Source organism: Anastrepha obliqua, chromosome 4, assembly GCF_027943255.1.
Source record: "Anastrepha obliqua isolate idAnaObli1 chromosome 4, idAnaObli1_1.0, whole genome shotgun sequence".
In the NCBI taxonomy this organism is placed as follows: domain Eukaryota; kingdom Metazoa; phylum Arthropoda; class Insecta; order Diptera; family Tephritidae; genus Anastrepha; species Anastrepha obliqua.
In genome coordinates this window covers 91994966-92014584 of record NC_072895.1, presented here as the reverse complement: position 1 = coordinate 92014584, position 19619 = coordinate 91994966, and the positions used below count along the sequence as shown (strand labels likewise).

At 35.4% G+C, this 19619-nt stretch overlaps 1 protein-coding gene across 6 annotated transcripts in view; it reads left to right on the top strand.

The window, feature by feature from the left end:
• Positions 1-19619, top strand: part of LOC129243997 (cholinephosphotransferase 1) — a 51960-nt gene that overhangs the window by 3012 nt on the left and 29329 nt on the right. The gene's annotated exons all lie outside the window — the stretch shown is intronic.

The following is a 19619-nucleotide window of genomic DNA, read 5'->3' as shown; positions in this document are numbered from 1 at the left end:
GTAGCCACCACGGTGCATCAGTTTTTTATGACGTCATTTGTGTCAGTATAGTTGAATATATGTTAAATAAATTATAATTTGTCCGATCCTCAAATAATCATCCCTACTTATAAAATAAAAATTCATCAAAATCACTTAATTTTCACGCGTTCACAGTGGTGTTCCCCCTTAATAAGTAAACATTTTGATATATATATATATATTTTAAAAGTAACTAAAAATCTTTAGTCATTTATAAGTTCACATTAAGCGTTGTTGCTGTTTGTTGTTCCAGTCCGCTCAAATTGCATACCCTCACAGCTGGTATACAAACATATATGTATGTGAATGTATAAATGCTCCTTACAGAGATTTTACTGGTTTAACATGTACATATATTTTGGCGAATTGCTATCTGATCTCTCTCAAAGAGAAAAATATTCAAAATTGTAAACAAACAGAAAACTAGCTAAAACTTATTGAAAGTTTGCTTGCATTGAAAATTAAGTAAAAAAATAGGAAATTGACAAAATATATTTGTATTTTCTTTCTTTTTTCTTCCGTCAGCTGAAATTTGACCATAACCCGGTTAATTTTTGTATTTGTAGAACCATTAGCAACAACAACCAAAATTTTTAACCAGTCACTTCATTAGTACTCCGCAAATATTTGTGGGGAATTCTTCATTATTGTGCTACAACAGTTGCATTCCCATTGTAGTATTCCATTGTTGTTATAAGAGCTTAAGAGTTTATGATTAGACTTATCGGGAGAAATTGAAACCGAAGAAGGTTAAGAAGGATCTCTTAAAGTAACAAAGAAAGTTGTTATTGTGACTGGTTTTTGGGATGACCGCGAATTTAATTTATATCGATAGTTCTGGAAAGAACAGCCACTCGAAACTATAATTTCAACGCAAGAATGAAGCAATAAGAACGGTATCACTTATTCACCCACGGAATTTGGCGTTTTTCGCTGGCAATATTATCTTGGAAAAAAATTTGAAATTGGAAACGACCGTCTCAGTCAAACGTAGGATGTTTAATATTTATACATTTTTGCTCTGAAAAAGTTTTATTTTTCTTACTTGGGACGTTTATCTGCTATCTGTTCTGTCTTCACCGATTTTTTATACCGACACAGTTTCATTTAAATCGGGAAAAAAACTTATAAGACATTATAACTATTGAATTGGTTTTAAAGGCAGCCTTTTAAACATCTAATTTATCGTTCCCACGGCAGTCGCTTCTACGTAACCGGAACGACTGGGATTTATATCCGGCCAAGCACTGTCACTTCAGCAGCATTCCCCGTATATGTATGGGGAATGTTTATGCTACAATAACAACAAAATCTAATTTATTTTTCATTAAGTGAAAGCTGTTTTTGTGAAATTAATTGAGTTAATGGAAACTCTTCTTACTGAGATGTTTGTTTACTAAAACTAGTTTTATATATGTGTGTATACGTGTATGTTTATTTATGTCTTTATTACGAATAATATGTGAAAATCTTAACTCGTTGAGCCCGGCGTCGGTCCCTAGGGACCGACAGTGAACTTTCCGTTTGGCCGGCGTCGGTCCCTAGGGACCGACAGTGAACTTTCCGTTTGGCCGGCGTCGGTCCCTAGGGACCGACAATGAACTAAGACCGATAGTTAAAAAATAAATGTATAGTAATTTTAATGAAGTTTATTGAAACACTCTAAACAGAATATATTTTCAAAGTGTACTTTTGTCTGCTGCAATTCGTTTCTAACTAATCGCTCCAGTCTCCAGTCTGAATATTCCCGATTGCTCGCTCGTTGCCGGCCAAATGGAAAGTACAGTAATATCGATGCCGGGCTCAACGTGTTAACCTTTTACAAAAAAAAGCTAAAATAGTTGTGAAATATATAATTTTAGCACATTCCGTCCGTAAATATTTGTAAATTTTAACAACTTCAAACTTGAGTCGCAACTACTTGTAAATACAACATACATACACCTGTGTTCATAATAATTGTAACGCGTGATATTGTAAAGTTTTGACTGTTTACTCTTTTTATTATTTTTCTTTTTAAATATAGTTTATATATATATGTATATGTATATATAATTGGCGCATACACTCTTTTTGAGTGTTTGGCCGAGCTCCTCCTCCTATTTGTGGTGTGCGTCTTGATGTTGTTCCACAAATGGAGGGACCTACAGTTTCAAGCCGACTCCTAACGGCAGATATTTTTATGAGGAGCTTTTTCATGGCAGAAATACTCTCGGAGGTTTACCATTGCCTGCCGAGTGGCGACCGCTATTAGAAAAATGTTTTTCTTAATTTTGGTGTTTCACGGAGATTCGAACCAACGTTCTCACTGTGTATTCCGAATGGTAATCACGCACCAACCCATTCGGCTACAGCGGCATTCGTACATACTACTGCAAAAACCATACAACATAAAGTTTAGAACTTAGTACAAAATTATAAAAAAAAAAATTAAAATCTAAATTTCAAACTTTTTACTCAGAATCTTTGAAAAAAATTAGAGTACGCGGTACAAGTTTGGGGAGCTTCAAAAGTTGCGCTGATTTTTGACAATTTGTACATTTTCTCCATATGAAAAAAAAAATCGAGCTTTCGTTATATGGAAGAAAATCCATTCCACCGTCAATAAGAAAAGCTAGAAAAACTATCAAAAATCTACATAGGAGTTTGAGCCATTTTAAACTGGCACAAGTTTATACCAACATTTTTTATGCTACGAAACTGCATACTCAGAATTTTTCTAAAGATTCTGACTGAAAATTTGGTTTTTTGATGAAAATTTATGGAATTTTGTTTAAAATTGTAAACTATAAGTTGTTGTAGTTTGGATTAAATATAAATCTACTACATACTTTCATAAAAATATAACAACAAAAAAGGGACAAATTTTGCAATATGTCGCGCTAGTATTATTGTGAACACTTGTGTGTTTACATTCATAAAATATACTAAAAATGTGATTACATACACATGCAGTATCTGCAATTGGTGTCTCTAAACTATTACAAAACTAAAATGAATACATGTAGGTTGGCAAGTATGTATGCCAGTACATGCATATTCCATCGTATATACATACATATTTATTAATAATATTCAGCTATTACCACATGGCTTTCTTCTGATTTTCTCTAGAAAAATTTTCACTACGTTTTTTCGCTCATCTGCGGGTTTGATGATCGCTTTCATCTATTGACTGTTGCCTATAACTTTGTCGTTATTGCTGTTGCTTTCAATTTTGCTACTGTCTAGCGTTTAGCCACGTCACAGAATTCACAATGACTACTGGCCGGCGATATTGTAGTGATTGAACCACAACTACATGAGGAGGCGAGTGAGTAAGCGCTGCAAGTAGAGCTGAGCTGATCACTTATTTTTCTACATATTCACATTCATATATGTACATACATATGCACACACATACTATATGTATATAGTAGCCTGTAGATTGTGCACATGCTTGCAGATGATGATGAATAGTTGACTTTTACTTTGATTGCTGTCTGTGAAGAACGCCCACCTTACTGCAACCCTCTAAAACTGCAATAGTAGTTCAAATTAATTTATAGATTTATTTAAATTAATGATTCATTTAGTTGGTCAGTTTGGATTCTAAATTAATATCTCTGTTTTACATTAACTGGTTACACTGCCAGTTAACTAAATGGTTGGTCAGCAGATTGCAGTCATAAATGCTGACTAATTGTGTGTGGTAAAATGACATGGTTTCTATACGCCAATAGTAAAAAAACAAACGCCGCATTGAAGTCTCTCCCTTTCTCTCTCTTTGTTGTTATACTCGTATCAACATAAAGTAATCTCCAAGATATTTTGGAACATTCTGCAGGTGTGAGAGTCTTTGGTCGATTTGATTTTTAGAGTGGCAGCTTCAAATCTGTGCTTAGAGAAGTAATGAAAATCGAGAGAGGGAGAGAGCGATCGAGCTTTTTGTTTATTGTCTAATTGAGTGCGAAGTTGCTTAATTGATATTAAACAACTTTTTGACGGAATTTTACTTTGTTTGCACTACAACTGAAGAAATGAATTGGGAAAGTTGTATAATATTAGAATGTTTTGTTAAGTAAATGAAAAGGTAATGTGATACAACAATGCGTTAAGCATTAAAATTGTGACAAATATTGAAAAAATAAATATTTTTTGTTTTTATTGTACTTTTTTATTTTGTTTTTAACTTATAAATTTAAGCCTTGTATTGAGATTTTATGTGTGTATTTTTTTGTTTTTCTGACAAAAATCAATATATATATTTTTATAAATGAGAAGTCTGACCAATGGTTGCATTAAATATATTATTATATAGGGTTTTCCAATAAAGATGTTATTTTGATATTCAAAGAGAAATGCTATTTTTTAATATAAATGATCGGATGTTTATTTCATTACAAAGAGGAAGGTATGCCGTTAATAGTGGAAAATAACATCAGGCAAATGACCACCACGCTTACAGGACAATATCTTTTTCATGAAATTTTCCATAACCGCATTGCAAAATGGCTGCCCTATGTCCTCGATAGCCTCACGAATTCCATCTTTGAGGTCTTGAATCGACCCTGAGCTGTTGACGTGGTCCCAAAGAAAAAACCACAAGGTGTTAAATCACAAGATCTCGGTGGCCAATTGTGGACACCTCTTCGAGAGATAACACGGTCCGGAAACTTTTCCCGTAAAAGATCAATGGTCTCGTTGCTGGTGTGGCACGTAGCGCCGTCTTGTTGAAAATAAACGTTGTCCAGATCAATACCATCCAATTCCAGTCATAAAAAATCGTTCATCATCTCTCGATAGCGCAATTCTATTCAAAATAACACCTGTTATTGGAAAACCCTTTATATATATATATATAATTGGCGCGTGCACCCTTTATGGGTGTTTAACCGAGCTCCTCCTCCTATTTGTGGTGTGCGTCTTGATGTTGTTCCCCTAATGGAGGGACCTAGCCGACCCCGAGCGGCAGATATTTTTTATGAGGAGCTTTTTCATGGCAGAAATACACTCGGAGGTTGCCATTGCCTGCCGAGGAGTCACCGCTATTAGACAAATCTTTTTCTTCATTTTGGTCTTTCACCGAGATTTGAACCTACGTTGTATCTGAATTCCGAATGGTAATCACGCACTAACCTATTCGGCTACGGCGGTCGTCGTTACATATTTACATATATAATATTATATAATGTTATATAAAATTACTTCTGAAATAAAAAAAATTGCTACAGTCGCTTCCACGGCATCAAACTAGAGCTTTGGATAGTCAGGTATCGAGCAATGCGAGTAGCTCTATACCCCCTTGAATTTCCGGTCATTACTCAACTGCTCAAATAGATATTTGTTTGAAATTTTCGAACCTTTGAACAATTTGATCAACTGAACAGAGATTTAGAATTTTATTTTTCGAATAACATTAGCACTGTATGAACAATTGGTCAAACTTAAAAAAAAAATTCTGATAAAATAATCAAAACACGCATAGGTCAAATTACTCAAAATCGCGATATATTCGAGCTCATGCTTCAAAATGTTCGAGTAATGAGCATCGAACAGCTGTGCGGGTACTCGTTGCTCATATGAGAACTCTAAGTGAAACGAAACGAGGCGGCCCGAACTTATCTCTGACCAATGATTGTCACTTGAGAAGTATTTCCTAAAAATCATGGGTACTGTTTACGTTGTAAAATTAGCAACAACAACGACAATTAACTATGGTGCATACGAGGTTTATTTTGTCCGGTGTTGGCTGAGAACGGGATTGCGGTGTTTTTTTTTATTTGATCTGACTTTTTCATTTTTGTATTTGATCTGACTTTTTTAAAATTTTTTTTATTTGATCTGACTCTTTTTATTTTTTTATTTGATCTGATTTTTTTATATTTTTTTTTATTTGATCTGACTTTCATTTTTGTGTTTGATCTGACTTTTATTGTTTTTTATTTTATTTTTTTATTTGGTCTGACTCTTTTTTATTTTTTTATTTGGTCTGACTTTTTAATTTTTTTATTTGATCTGATTTTTAAAATTCTTTATTTGATCTAACTCTTTTTTATTTTTTTATTTGATCTGATTTTTCTTATTTTTTATTTGACCCGAGTTTTTTAATTTTTTTTCTGTATTTTTTTCGCTTTTCTTTTTGATTTTTTTCAGTTTCTTAATTTTTTTATATGTACATATATTTTCTTTCTCTCGCTAAGCACACCAAAACGCAATTAATTCTTATATTTTTCAAGAAGCTCTTATATTTTCCCTTTCGATCTTGACTATAAGTTTGTGTATGTATGTATGTAGTATTTTATAATATCCAATTTAAAAATAAAATACCACCCAACTTTGATTAAAATTTTACTAATTTAATTACCTTCAATTGACACTGGTTATACAGGAGAGACCGTCAGGTGTGCCTGTGTATGTACACGTGTACACCTGTGTTCACAAGAATAGCAGCGCGACATGTTGCGAAGTTTATACTATTTTTGTTTTTTTTATAGAAATAGGGTTTATACTACAACAAAGACCATATAACTTAAAGTTTCAAACTCGGCAAAATTTTGAAAGATTAAATAAATTTTCATTAAAATTTCAAACCTACTCAGAATCCTGTATGAATCTAGTATGCAGTTATATACAACTTTGAATTTTTGTATAATAAAGTGTCAGTTAGAAGCGGCTGAAAAACGCATCGATTTTCAATTTTTTTTTTTTTGCTGGTTTCTGGTTTGCCCGTTTGCTCCATTCGAACATTCGTTATATGGCATAAAATGCATAACAAAGTAAACAAAAAAAACTATCAAAAAATAATGCTCCTTTTGAGCCACTTTAAACTTGCTTCAGAACTACAAAACCTAATTTTTTGTAAAAATTCTGTTTGAAATTCTAATGAAATTTTGTTATTTTTCTTAAATTTTTGTACAAAATTTAAACTTTAAGTGATATGGTTGTTGTTGTAATATAAACCATATTTTTATAAAAAAAACAAATAAATAAAAACAAATTAAATAAAAAGTAAATAAATAGCCGCGCGTTATTATTGTGAACACACATGTACATACATACATATCTGTATGTACGTATGCATGCGAATAAATTGCCGGTTATGCGATCTCACGTCCAACGTCTCACGATGCCACTATAGGGTCAATTACATTGATACTAATTTTAATTAAGAATAGCGTAAAAAAGCAACTATCGGAAGGCTAATACAGTGGCAAAGTGCACAGGGGCACCCCGAGGGTTAAACAAGAAGCTAGCAAATAAAACGGCGAATTGTTAAAATATCCCATTTTGAAAGCAAAATGAATGAATAAAATTTGCCATTGCAGGTATTTTTGTTTTCACATGCCGCCGGTACGTGTATGGCCGTAAATGGTTACCTCGAATTTCGTAATTTTCTTTTTGTTTGTTTAAAATCGGGGCGTCATGTACTTTTTGTTTCGCTATTAATTAGGTACTTATTTTTTCTAGCTTTTTATTCTATTACACAAACACTTTTGTTGATCCCTCTAGCTTATGCAGCTTTGACAAACTTCTAATGTTGTATGTATGAGTGTTCATATGACGATATGTGTATGTGTGCATGTATAAAATTTCGTTATGCCTGCGAATATTCGTATGGTAGCAAACATTTGCCTTCTTAGAGACAAGTCAAGATCTTTACATATATGCTTTATATGCTATCACGTGCGAATTTAGGCCATCTGGTAATGACAATGCACTCAACATTTTTCGTGATATAGGAATCTACACTGACAAGCGATATTATAACATAGTGAATTGTTTTTTTTTTTCTTTTTAGTTTGCTTTTACTCAAAGTAGTTTGCTCTCCTTCTCGGCTCATACTACCGCAAAGGAGAGCATAACATAAAATCGGTTGATTGTCTAATTGAGGGCCAAGTGACTTAATTGATATTAAAAAAAACTATTGCGGCTCATACTACCGCGATCGCTACTAAAATTCAAAACCGCTACATGGCCCTCAAGCCGCTAGCTAAAGCGTTTTTCAGTAAGAGCGCTTCAACTTTTTTTTTTAATAAAACACAAACGGTTTGACTTTTTTAACTAATTTTTTTTTATTATCGAGTTTGAACATATACATTTAAGTATGAAATTCGATTTCTTTTGCATGACCACCGCGTGCACGTTTTACGAAGTCCAATCGTTGAACCCAATTTTCGACCACTCTTTTGCATAAATCGGCCGAAATTCCAGCAATTTCGCGTTCAATATTGGCTCTGAGCTCACAAATCGTCGCCGGCTTGTTACTGTAGACCAATGACTTCACATTACCCCAAAAAAAAATAGTCTAGAGGCGTCAAATCACACGAGCGCGGCGGCCATTCGACCGGTCCATTTCTGGAAATAATGCGCTCATCGAACTTACTCTTCAACAAATCAATAGTAGCGTGTGCTGTGTGGCTTGTGGCCCTGTCCTGTTGAAACCACATGTCGTCTAAGTCCATACCATTCAATTGCGGCCAAAAATAATCGTTTATCATGTCGCGGTATCGATTTCCATTCACAGTAACGTGGCGATCGTTCTCGTCAACGAAAAAATATGGGCCAATTACGCCGCCGGCATGTAAACCGCACCAAATAGTGATTTTTTCGGGATGCAACGGTGCCTCATGAATCACGCGTGGATTACTTTCTGCCCAGTAACGCATATTTTGCTTGTTGACAAAGCCATTGAGCCAAAAGTGAGCTTCATCACTTTTTGGAAAAAAGTAGTCTTAAAGTAGCAGCAACAGAACGATTATTTTCATAAAAAATTTGCACGATTTGCAATCGTTGCTCAAGTGTGTAGCGTTCCATGATGAAATGTATACAAATGAAGTTTACAAATGACAAGTGAAAAATAAAAAATATTGCGTCATTCGCCCTCCCTATCGGAAAAAAGTTGAAGCGCACCTATTGAAAAACGCTATATAAGCACTTAGGGCAAGGGCAAAGTCACGTTTGCTGGTGACATTTACTTAGTGTTGAAATAAATTCTGTGACAAATTTTAGAATGCATACAGCGAGAAAAAATTTCCAGAAAAAAGTTCCGTTATTTTTTCTTATTGCATTGTCTACTCTAAATTATATTCAATTTCGTGGCAAATTTCGCTTGTTAACAGCGGAGTGTGGAGCTTAGGAAAATCGCATTGCAGAGATTGCATTACATAAGTGGGGTTAAAGTGCAAGTGAGATCCACGAATTGCTGGAAAAACTTAATATTTCGAGAATGTTGGTTTACCGTACGAGCAATCGTTTTTTCCAAACATCTGAAGTGACGGACAGAAAAAGAAGTGCTTGTCGTCGCGTGATGCGAACCAGTGCAGCCATAAAAGCCATTCGTGGAAGAATTCACAGAAATCCCAGGGAAATCAATGTATCGACCAGATCCATGTCAAGACTAATTAGAGATGATCTCCACGTGAAAGCCTTCCGTCGCTCAACTGGTCATCTTTTGACAATGCGCTTGAAAAAAATTAGACTCGACAGATGCAACGACCATGAAAATATTCTTTTCATAGATGAGAAAATTTTCACTGTTGAAGAAGTTTTTAATAAGCAAAACGACAGAATTTATACGCCTAAAGACGCAAGAAATGTTGTTAAAAGGGTTCAGCGTGGCACCATCCCGCTTTCGTAATGGTTTTGTGGGGTGTTTGTAAAGACGTTACATCTCTTAATTTCTGCGAAAAAGGGACTAAGACCGAAGAAAAAATGTACCAGGAGGATGTCTTAGAATGCATGGTGAAGCAGTACTCTATTCAATGGAAGGCGTTGAACCTTCAAGCAAGATTCCACTCTAGCCCATTAGGCAAAAACCACCCAACAGTGACTAAAACACAATATTTCTTCGATCATAGCCGCAGAAGATTGGCCACAGATCTGAATCCATTGGACTAAAGTTTAGTGGTCAGAATTAGAGAATTTGGCCTGTCGAAGACCTCACAGAAATTTGTAGAGTTTCAAGTAATCTTTGGTTCGAGTGGTGACGTTAATAGCTGAATGGCCTAATCGTTTGAAGGCTTGTCTAAAACCAAATGGTGGCCATTTCGAATGAAAATTTAAACTTCTTTTATATTTACATGAGTAAATAAAACCAAATTCATTAAAACAAGCATTAAAATTTCATATCTATAACGGAGCCTACTTGTAACAGAACTTATGGCAGGACTTACTTTATAAAAATACAGTTTATTTTGTTTATATTAGGATACGCTTTGCATAGTAAGGGCGGCATATAAATGCCAAGCCATACATAAAGTCAATGGAAACTCTTGATTGCAAGATTTTAAGGGCAATATGCGATTATTTGAAGTGGCGTTGATTTTGTTAGCTGGCGATTTTTGCCAAGCACTTCAAGTAATTTCAGTCTCAACTTCAGCTGCTGGACTAAAGGTGTGTCTCAAATAATCAATTCTTTGGCGCCAGATTTACGTACAAATAGTACATACATGCGTTTGCAATGGCAGCGCGATACATAACCAGTTCACTCTGCCAAACAATTGTTAGATTTAGGAAATGGAAAAGTGCCAATCGACAAAACAACAAATTGTATTACGTTCCCACCTGATTTTTGCAAAATGACTCAGCATATCGCAGAATTCCGTAATTGCCCAGCATCAAATGCAAATTCAGAAATCTAAATAGGTTACGTAAGCATGCGTTGATGGTTGCCAAAAACATTGATTTTAATTCCAACAACAGCAACATCACATACACAACCGATGCTGTAATTAAAGATGAGAATATCGTCAATGTTAAGTAACTATTAAACTCCTACTTTCACTCAAATTGCTAAGCATTCCCCCCGACATGTGATTGGAACTTATTATTTCATTTGGCAACATTGATTCACAATTTAAACGAAGTGACCATTGTCACTGGAAGATATGAAGAGAAGATTGATGAGAGGCGATGTTGTTGTTGTAGCAGTTTAGAAAACTGCCAAATACAGCAAAGCCATCGGTCGTCTAATGATAGGCCCAGGAAGCAGGCTGTTTCAAAAGTGTGGGACTAGAGGAAAAGTGGCGTTAGTTGAGTAGGTTTATGTGGGCATTTAAAGAGGTAGTTGGTGTATCCCGCATACTGTTCCGGATATGTGTTAAATATATATTGGTCAATTCTGGATGACTGGTATTTTAACCTGCTACAATATCCAGAACGAAATTGTGTGAGTATAATGCGGATTTCATGGGATAAATGAAGCTCTTCGTCTGCTATGGGTGGGGGCTGGACTTCGATAACGATTCTCGGAGATCGACAGTTCCTAAATGTGGTGGGGGACTCTGTTGTTGTTGTTGTTGTTGTTGTTGTTGTAGCAGCATAAACATTCCCAATACATGTACGGGGAATGCTGCTGGAGTGACAGCTGGTCGTTTCGGTAACGTAGAACCTACTGCCGTGAAAACGTAAGGTACTATCGGGTGTTTTTGTTGTTGTAACAGTTTATCTCGGTGAATGTGGGTGATAATAGATAAGTTGTTTTTGTTGTTGTTGCCGTTTATTAAGTCCTGTCTGGCACGGTGAAGTCCGCAGTCATCGTCGTCAACCTCATCTAACAAGGGGGGTTACCTTCAAAGCCCGGTCATATGATATGTTGAGCATGTCGATGTCGATTCTGGATAGGTTGTAGTTTAACCTAATACAATATGCTGAACTAAATTGGACCAAGCTGGCACGGATAGGTCATAGAATGTCTCACCATATGGTACCAGTGCAATTCTCTTAGAATTTTATTTCTGAGCCATTGATGTGGACCTATCTGGCTATTACTTCTGACTTGCAAACCGGGGAAGCTGTTCTGAATGTTTTTAATTGACCATTCTATGACCAGCTATAGTTTATTTCATAGATCAATCAGAGTTACGCTATTGACATACTCTTTCGCCAGAAAAATGATCTAGAGGTTTTCCATTGTCTGTGTCATTCAGTTTGTTATTTATTAGTAACTCTAACCTGAGTATCTTTTCGAAGTTAGAGGTGCTATTGATGTTATGTCTGGAGTTGAGTTCAGGAGAACCGTTTAATTATTCAAATGCTCCGTGAGGGTACGAGTATAAGCTTTCCTTCTCAAACCCATCTCTACCGAAGTTGAAGGACTTGGTTATCTACTTTATCCCGCAGCTACACGAAACTCGAAACATTTCCCCTATTGCCACTAAATCTGTTTGAATGACTGCCTTACCATCGAAAAATAACAACTTTTCGTTACTCCAATTTTCCTTTCGTTCTAATAACTAACTTGTTCATAATTTAACAGCGTTCGTAGAATATTAACTAAGACTTTTTCTCATATTAGTCGGGTCTACGTTACCGGAATAGCACAGAATTATTTCCCCCAGTTAGGAACTTACACTCCAATAGCATTTAAAAGAAAATGTGGGGGATGTTACAACAACATCGCCTTCAGAGCATTCCCGCGATTATCTGTCCTACGTTTGAGGAACGAACCGGGCTTACAACCGGCCAAGGACTGTGACTTTAGGAAACAAATGTTTAACAATTATGGATCATTTTTTGGTGGCTAGGGAATCAAGGTTTGTGTGCGTGGATCTCCATACCTCATAAGTTTGCTGACCTCGATTGGAAGTATGAATGATTCAGGGTGTACAATCTGATACACTTGTCGCCGATCTCAATTATTTTCAGCGCAAGAAAGGTAAAAAAAACCCTTTATAAGCTCCGGCTGCAGAATAATTCCTGTTTTGCTATGAATGTTCTCTGAACTCTTCTGCGTACAGTTGGAGTGTAGGACAATGGGTTGGAATTTATTTTTTGTTTACACAAATCAGTCAATACTTTCTTCGATTGCAATTTGCATTCGTTCCGCATACATAGGTACTACATATATAGCAATAATTCACACACTCAGTCGCAGTGCAGCTGCGATCAATTTACTCAATTATCTATAACAAAAATAAGAAATAGAACAAAAAATGCATGTGAATGGGGTCCCGGATCCCATTGTCACTATGTACTTTATATTTATTATGGTATTCTTATTTTTTGGTATTCTTTTCTTTATTATAATTTGAATTGAAATCAGCAGTCGGGGCACAAAGGCTACACATTACGTAATAAATTTCATGCTAAAATATTTTTTTTTGTTAACTATCAATTTAAATACAAAATCTGCGACTGTTATCAGGAGTTGCGTTCGTATTTACGTTATTTTTTATCATTCAAAGCATCTTTCTGACGTTATCACATACATATATATGTCCATATGTACTTATGTCGTCGAAGCATCGCATGAGATATTAGTGAGGTGCGGTCAGACGTGGTAGTAAGAGTAGTACATTTTCAACAATTTTTTTTTTTGCTAGAAATTTAGAAATTTTTCTTTTGTTCATCTTATTGGGAATCAACTAAGAAAAAACATTTCCATAATCTGACAGCTTTGGTACGAGTAAGTGTTCACTGATGCTATTTTTGCTGTCAAAGTCTGAAGTCTGTCAAAGTTTGAAATATCCAACTCCAAAACCACGATGAACCAACCTATATTGACATAATATGAAACATTTTGCCTGCTACAGGGTCCGGCACTCGAAGTGTAACCAATTAAAGAGGCTATAAATTTAGTTTGGATAATTATTTACTTTTATTTAATTCAACGTAAAAAATATGTGAAAATAACACACAATTAAGAATCAATTTACTTTTGCTCGATATGACCACCTTTTGCCTTGACTATGGCCTTGAGACGGTCCAGAAACAAATCGCAAGCTGCCCGAATGTGACTTGCAGGTATTTTGCTCCACTCGCGGACAATGCTTTTTTTCAGCGCCTCGAGATGGTGAATCTTTTAGTCCGGTCCTTGCTCTCCAAAATGGCCCAAAGAGAATTATCCCTCGGCTTTGCGTCTGGTGAATTTGAGAGCCATTGTGTGGACGTTATGAAGTTCGGAACGTTGTTTTTTAGGCATTCCTGGCTAACTCGAGCTTTGTGAGACGATGCCGAGTCCTGTTGAAACGTATATAGTCTGCCACCGAAATATTTGTCTGTCCACGTCTTCAAATCCTGAATGCTTTCTCGATAATATTTCGCATTTATCTTGACGTCAGGTTCGATGGAAACGATTGGAGAATGCCCGTCTGCGATTACACCAGCCCAAACCATTACCTGTGGCGTGCGCTGCCTCCTGGTGGCCAATCGATGACTCAAATTCTCGTATGACCGGTCGGTCAAATAAACCATATCGTTTGGGGAGTTTACGAATTGCTCAATTTTAAAAATTGTCTCATCAGAAAACACAATTGACCGCTTTCGGCAAAGCGGAGTTGCTTCGTTCTCTCAAGTCTGACTTGTTGCGAGATCATGCCCCTTTTGGATTTTGTAAGGTTTGACTTTAAGATCATTTTTCACTATGCGGCGGTCAGATATTTTCAGTTCTTTCGCCATTTGAGTGGCACTTCGTCGGGATTTTGCTCAAGTCGCTTCTTCACTTTTTGGACCATTTCATGTGACGTTGCAGTCTTTTGATGACCACTTCCATCAATCCATTTTTGATTTTCTTTTTTCGAGTTTACTCTCGGCAAAATGCTAACTAACAGAGCTGTCTGAAGTTAGTTACACTCCGAGTGCCGGACCCTGTAGAGCTAGGCGCCTGATATTTCTAAAACTTCTTTTATGGTTTGATATGGTTCATACATAGAATAAGTGTTAATATATGTATGTATATGGAAAGCAACATTTCAGAAAAATAATTTATTCACTAGGTGGCACTGGGGTCGAAATATTGGAAGAATACATAATTTTAAAAGTACCCTTCGATAATTGCATTTTTCAGTTATTAATATTTAAAATATTAGATTAACATCAGCGCTTAACAATAAGAAATAAACCTAATTAAATGGAGACATTTTTTTTAAAGTTGTTAAAACTAACAACAAATATTCAGGACAAGCTTTATGTGGGGCTAGAAATAATTTAAAAAACGTTTTAAATTTGTCCTTTTTTTAACTATTTGGATAGAAACAAATTGCTCATTTTCTACCCCCCACAAAAGGTTTTTTATTTCATACATTTTCAATGTAAATTTTTTAATATAATACAAATATGTAAAAATTTTAATTCAATTTAATAAATGTTGTAATATAATAAATTAAAAGGTTTATAAAAAAACTTGGTTTATAAAAAAAAGTTGCTTTATAAAAAAAATTTATTTATAAAAAACAAAATTAATTTATAAAAAAAAATTGATTATAAAAACAAATTCGTTTAAAAAAAAAATTGATTATAAAAAAAATTCGGTTAAAAAAAAATTGATTTTAAAAAAATTGATTTAAAAAAAAATTGGTTCATAAAAATAAATTGGTTTATAACAATAAATTGGTTTATAAAAATAAATTGGTTTATTAAAAAAAATGGTTTATAAAAATGAATTAGTCTTAACAAAAAATTTGTTTAATAAATATACCAAAAAATTTTAATTTTACGACTCATTGATTTTGAATAAGCAGTTTCAATTTTACACCTTTGCTAAATGTATGCGTTATTAAAACATTGCAAATCAGAGATATAAGACATATGGCGTTCATATTTTGTACGCACGCCACTCAAAGTGCCCATCCATTCCTTTATGTTTGGTACCCGCTTTTAATAATCAAGAGCTACTATTCATTACAGTTATGAAATAATAAAATACCCACAATTTCATTTCAAAAAGTACTGCGTGTTAGTGTTGGCCGCCAAAAAAATAATTTTAGAAAGTTAACCTGCAAGCGACTTTTTAAAAATATTAAAAAACTACTTTTCGAAAGTACTTTACATGTATAGTGTAACTACTTACGGAAATTATTGAATATTGGTTTATTGAAATCACTTTCCCTATCACGCCTGACAGCTGCTTTAGTGTTTGTTTGGCATACGCAAATTAGTCGATTTGTTATCATCACTGTGCTCCCAGAGGGTCTACTTACACGTCTTCATAGCAATTATCATAAAAGTATCAGTAAAAGTATTTGCAATATTTTTTAATATTCTTCGTAGTTTATGCCACATGCCAGATAATAAAAATCTGAAAGAAAAGCACAAAGTTGAGACTTGTGTGCCTAGCTTTCACGGCGTTATCACTTTCTAATTAGTTTTGATTTTTTTTTATATTTATGAACTCCAAACTACAATGCGGTAAGGCCTAGTATGATATACATATGTATATATGTATATGCCTCTATGGTTTTTATTAAAAGCTCTTTGATGGCGAAAAACACTCGGAAAATTTACTACCGAAGAATGACCTCTATCTTGAAGAGAAAATTGTTCGCCTCTTTCCTAATTATCGCGCCCCGAATTTACAGGAAAAAAAACTTGTCCTTTGTGTAGGTGTTCTCAGTGGGGTTATATTTTGCTGTTCTCTTTTTTGTTGCTCTCCGAATCATCAGCATTTTCGCACCCATATTTCTGCAAGAACACAGTTGGGAGTTATCAATAACTTCTATGTAAACTCAACTACTTTTGCGTTTAATTGTTTTCTCAACAACTACTTTTTGGCCCAATCTTTTGTATAGAGTTAGGAACAACTTATATATGCATTCTCCAGCATATCTCAATGTTGCAAAGCCTTAAATTTCTTCTAAGCTTTAGCCTTGCCAATCAACGCACTCTCTCCCTTCCTCTTCTTATTTTTTTTGCAATGATCCCGTTAAAATTATCAGACAATTGTTAAATTTGTCTAATAACCTGGTACACTGCATTTTGCACTCTGCCGAACGGCCACTCCTACTATTACAGTGTTGGTGACGTTTAGTGCTGCGCAATTTCTCGCCCACCGCTCCACATAGGCGATGCATAGATATGTATCTTGTTGCAAAAAACGAATTAATGCATGCATGCATATGTACATACTAGTATGCAATTCGTAGTTCAGCTTATCAGCTTATGACAAATCTCCGTATGTTTTATTTTTGCCGGCCTTTTACGCTGCTTACATTCGCCGAGTATGTTTGTATTTCTGAGTAGTTATAAATTTCTATTCGTCGTTTTTTCGCTTTATTAATTTTTATTTTCACACATTTTTTGTTTTGTTTGTCGCACACACCTATTTTGCTTCGCTTTTTGTTCTATGGATTTGATGTCAATGTTCGTGTTTGCTTTTGGCGCGCAGTGGTAGAATTACTAGTCACTGTCGGTGGCAGCGCTGCCTGCTGTTGACGTTAGCGTTGGCGTTGCCATTGCATTGTCAGAATTAAAAAAAATACATTAACCTATAATTGTAAAACTGTTTCAGCAGCTTTATTGTTTTTTGCAGCGTAACCGTTTCGCAACTAGTCGTTGAGTGCAAAATGTTATGATTCAGACTGTCCCGTTTTTCCTACACAAATCACTCTAAGGCATATGCTTGAAATATCAAATCTTATAGTGGTTTTGAGACAAACTTGATACACGTATTAGATACAATCTAATCATGATTTTAAGTGTTTATTTTCACTTAGATCTAACATAGTTAACTTGCATGACCAACAGTGATCTCATATAAGAAGAACAAAATGTGAAGTTTGGAAATACAGGCTAGTTTTAGAAATAGTTAAGGGTATTCTCCTGATCGCCAAGCTCAGCGGGAAGGTGCATGTTGACGCAACCTTGTCCAAAGCAACAGAAGCTCTAATGATTTGCAAACGTCTAGCAGGATAAGTGGCTGTAGCCCAAGAATCCTTGAGCTGACACCGCTTCAAATATTTATTCAACAATCAAGCGTATCCCGCTGCATATTAGCAGGGAAGGCTTCGGGAGAGGAAAAGTGATTACATCTGAAAATATGGAAGTGCTGAGGCTGCAGCTCCCACTTACCCAGCTACCCAGAACATTCGAAAAGAAGTTCAGTATAGAACTGAACGATAAGTTAAACTGGACTAGACCTGAATTTGAAAATAAACTCCAGGAATGTACCCTTGCACTGAGATCCTAGAAGGCATAGGCGCTGGAATATACGGTCCCAGAACCAGGCCTTCTGTGCCGATGGGTAATTTTCCAAGTGCAGATGTGTGCGATCTGTCTATGTGCAGAGATAAATTTAGACAGAAATTTCCGGAATGAGCGAATTGCCATTCTGAGCGACAGTCAGGCGGAACTCATGGTCCTATGGTCCTGTGAGATCAAGTCTTCACTGATGGTTGAGTGTATCGAAAAACTTTATCTACTAGGAACACACAGTCACATCCGACTAATCTGGATTCCTGGACACAGGAGTATAACTGGAAAAGAAATGGCGGACGCATTGGCAAGAGAGGCTGCGGCCTAACCTTTAATAGAACCCGAGCCTTCCCTTGCTATGGGACAACACACCATCAAGGAGAAGCTTAGGAGCGATGAGGGCTGAGGGCCAAGGCAGGTTTGGGGGGGCTATGGGGCTACGCCAGGTGAAATCCTTACTGGGAGGGTACAACAAAAATAGGTTTAATAAAGTTATAACCCTCCCCGGGATAAACTGAGAATGCTCAGGGGCATTCACGTTTCTTTCCTACCTGCTTTAGTGTGGGGCTAAGCGTATGTGCCTTTCTTCTGGTCACACCAGGCCGAGACGTACATATATTCCTTCCTTTCGCTATGGCATCGCATTCGAGAAGCAAGTGTAGTGATGTTTCCGGGTATTGATCGCAAAAATGACAGAAGTCGACGGTGACTATATGTCGAGATAGCGAGCATATGCAGATTGCTATAATCTTCTTATAAGAACTTAACTTGGCAAAACCCCACAGTTTGGTGCCAGCTGTTATTTCGTGGCCTTAGCTCTTCACTTCTAAGCTCTTCATGGATGGTATGTTATGCCAAGGACCCATTAGTAGCCAATGCCAGATGCGAAAAAAACGTAATATGGGGAGCATTCGCAACACCATCAGGGGGAAAAATTATAAAAAATCAACGAGCATCTTGAGCCATTTCTAATTTGCTCTTTATTATACTAAAATTTAATGGATCCAAAAATTTTGAAATTTCATTGACAATTCATCGAATTTTTATAAATATTTTAAAAAGTTTGAAACTTTGTTTAATATGGTGCGTTTTATAGAATGAACTATAATTTTATGCAACAAAAAATAGTTGAAATTAAAAAATAAATAAATAATTAAAAGTTGTCATTAAGTGAAGCTTTTATAATTTTGTAACTGAGTGTTTCTGCTTGCATTTAAATTGCTACAACAATAAAATATTATAAATATTTATATGCAAGGTTTAGACCTTGAAACTTAAGAACAGCTGAGTAGGTAAACAGGCAGACAATTTTCTCTTTGCTGTAATAGCTCTGAGGGATTTGAATTCAATACAACACATCGAGGCAATAAATATTTATATGCTAACATTTTACAATACATAAGTATTTTATTTGCATTTCAAATGAAAAGTAAAAATGATACTTTCATATTGGGTAGAATTGTGCAAATATTTAAAAGAAATGGCGAAAGACTTCAGTTTTATTCCAGCAAAAGTTTATTTAAATTTGGTAAACAGAGAATATGGCTTTCGTTGGCGAACATAAATACGTTTTGGGTTTCAGTTGCAAAGTGCGTTGGTATTGCTTATTTAAATAAATTGAAGCCAGCAAAAATTATTTTCCATTAAAAAATAGTAAAAGTATTCTAGCGAATTGAATTATTTAGGACTCCTTTCAAGAGAATTACAAC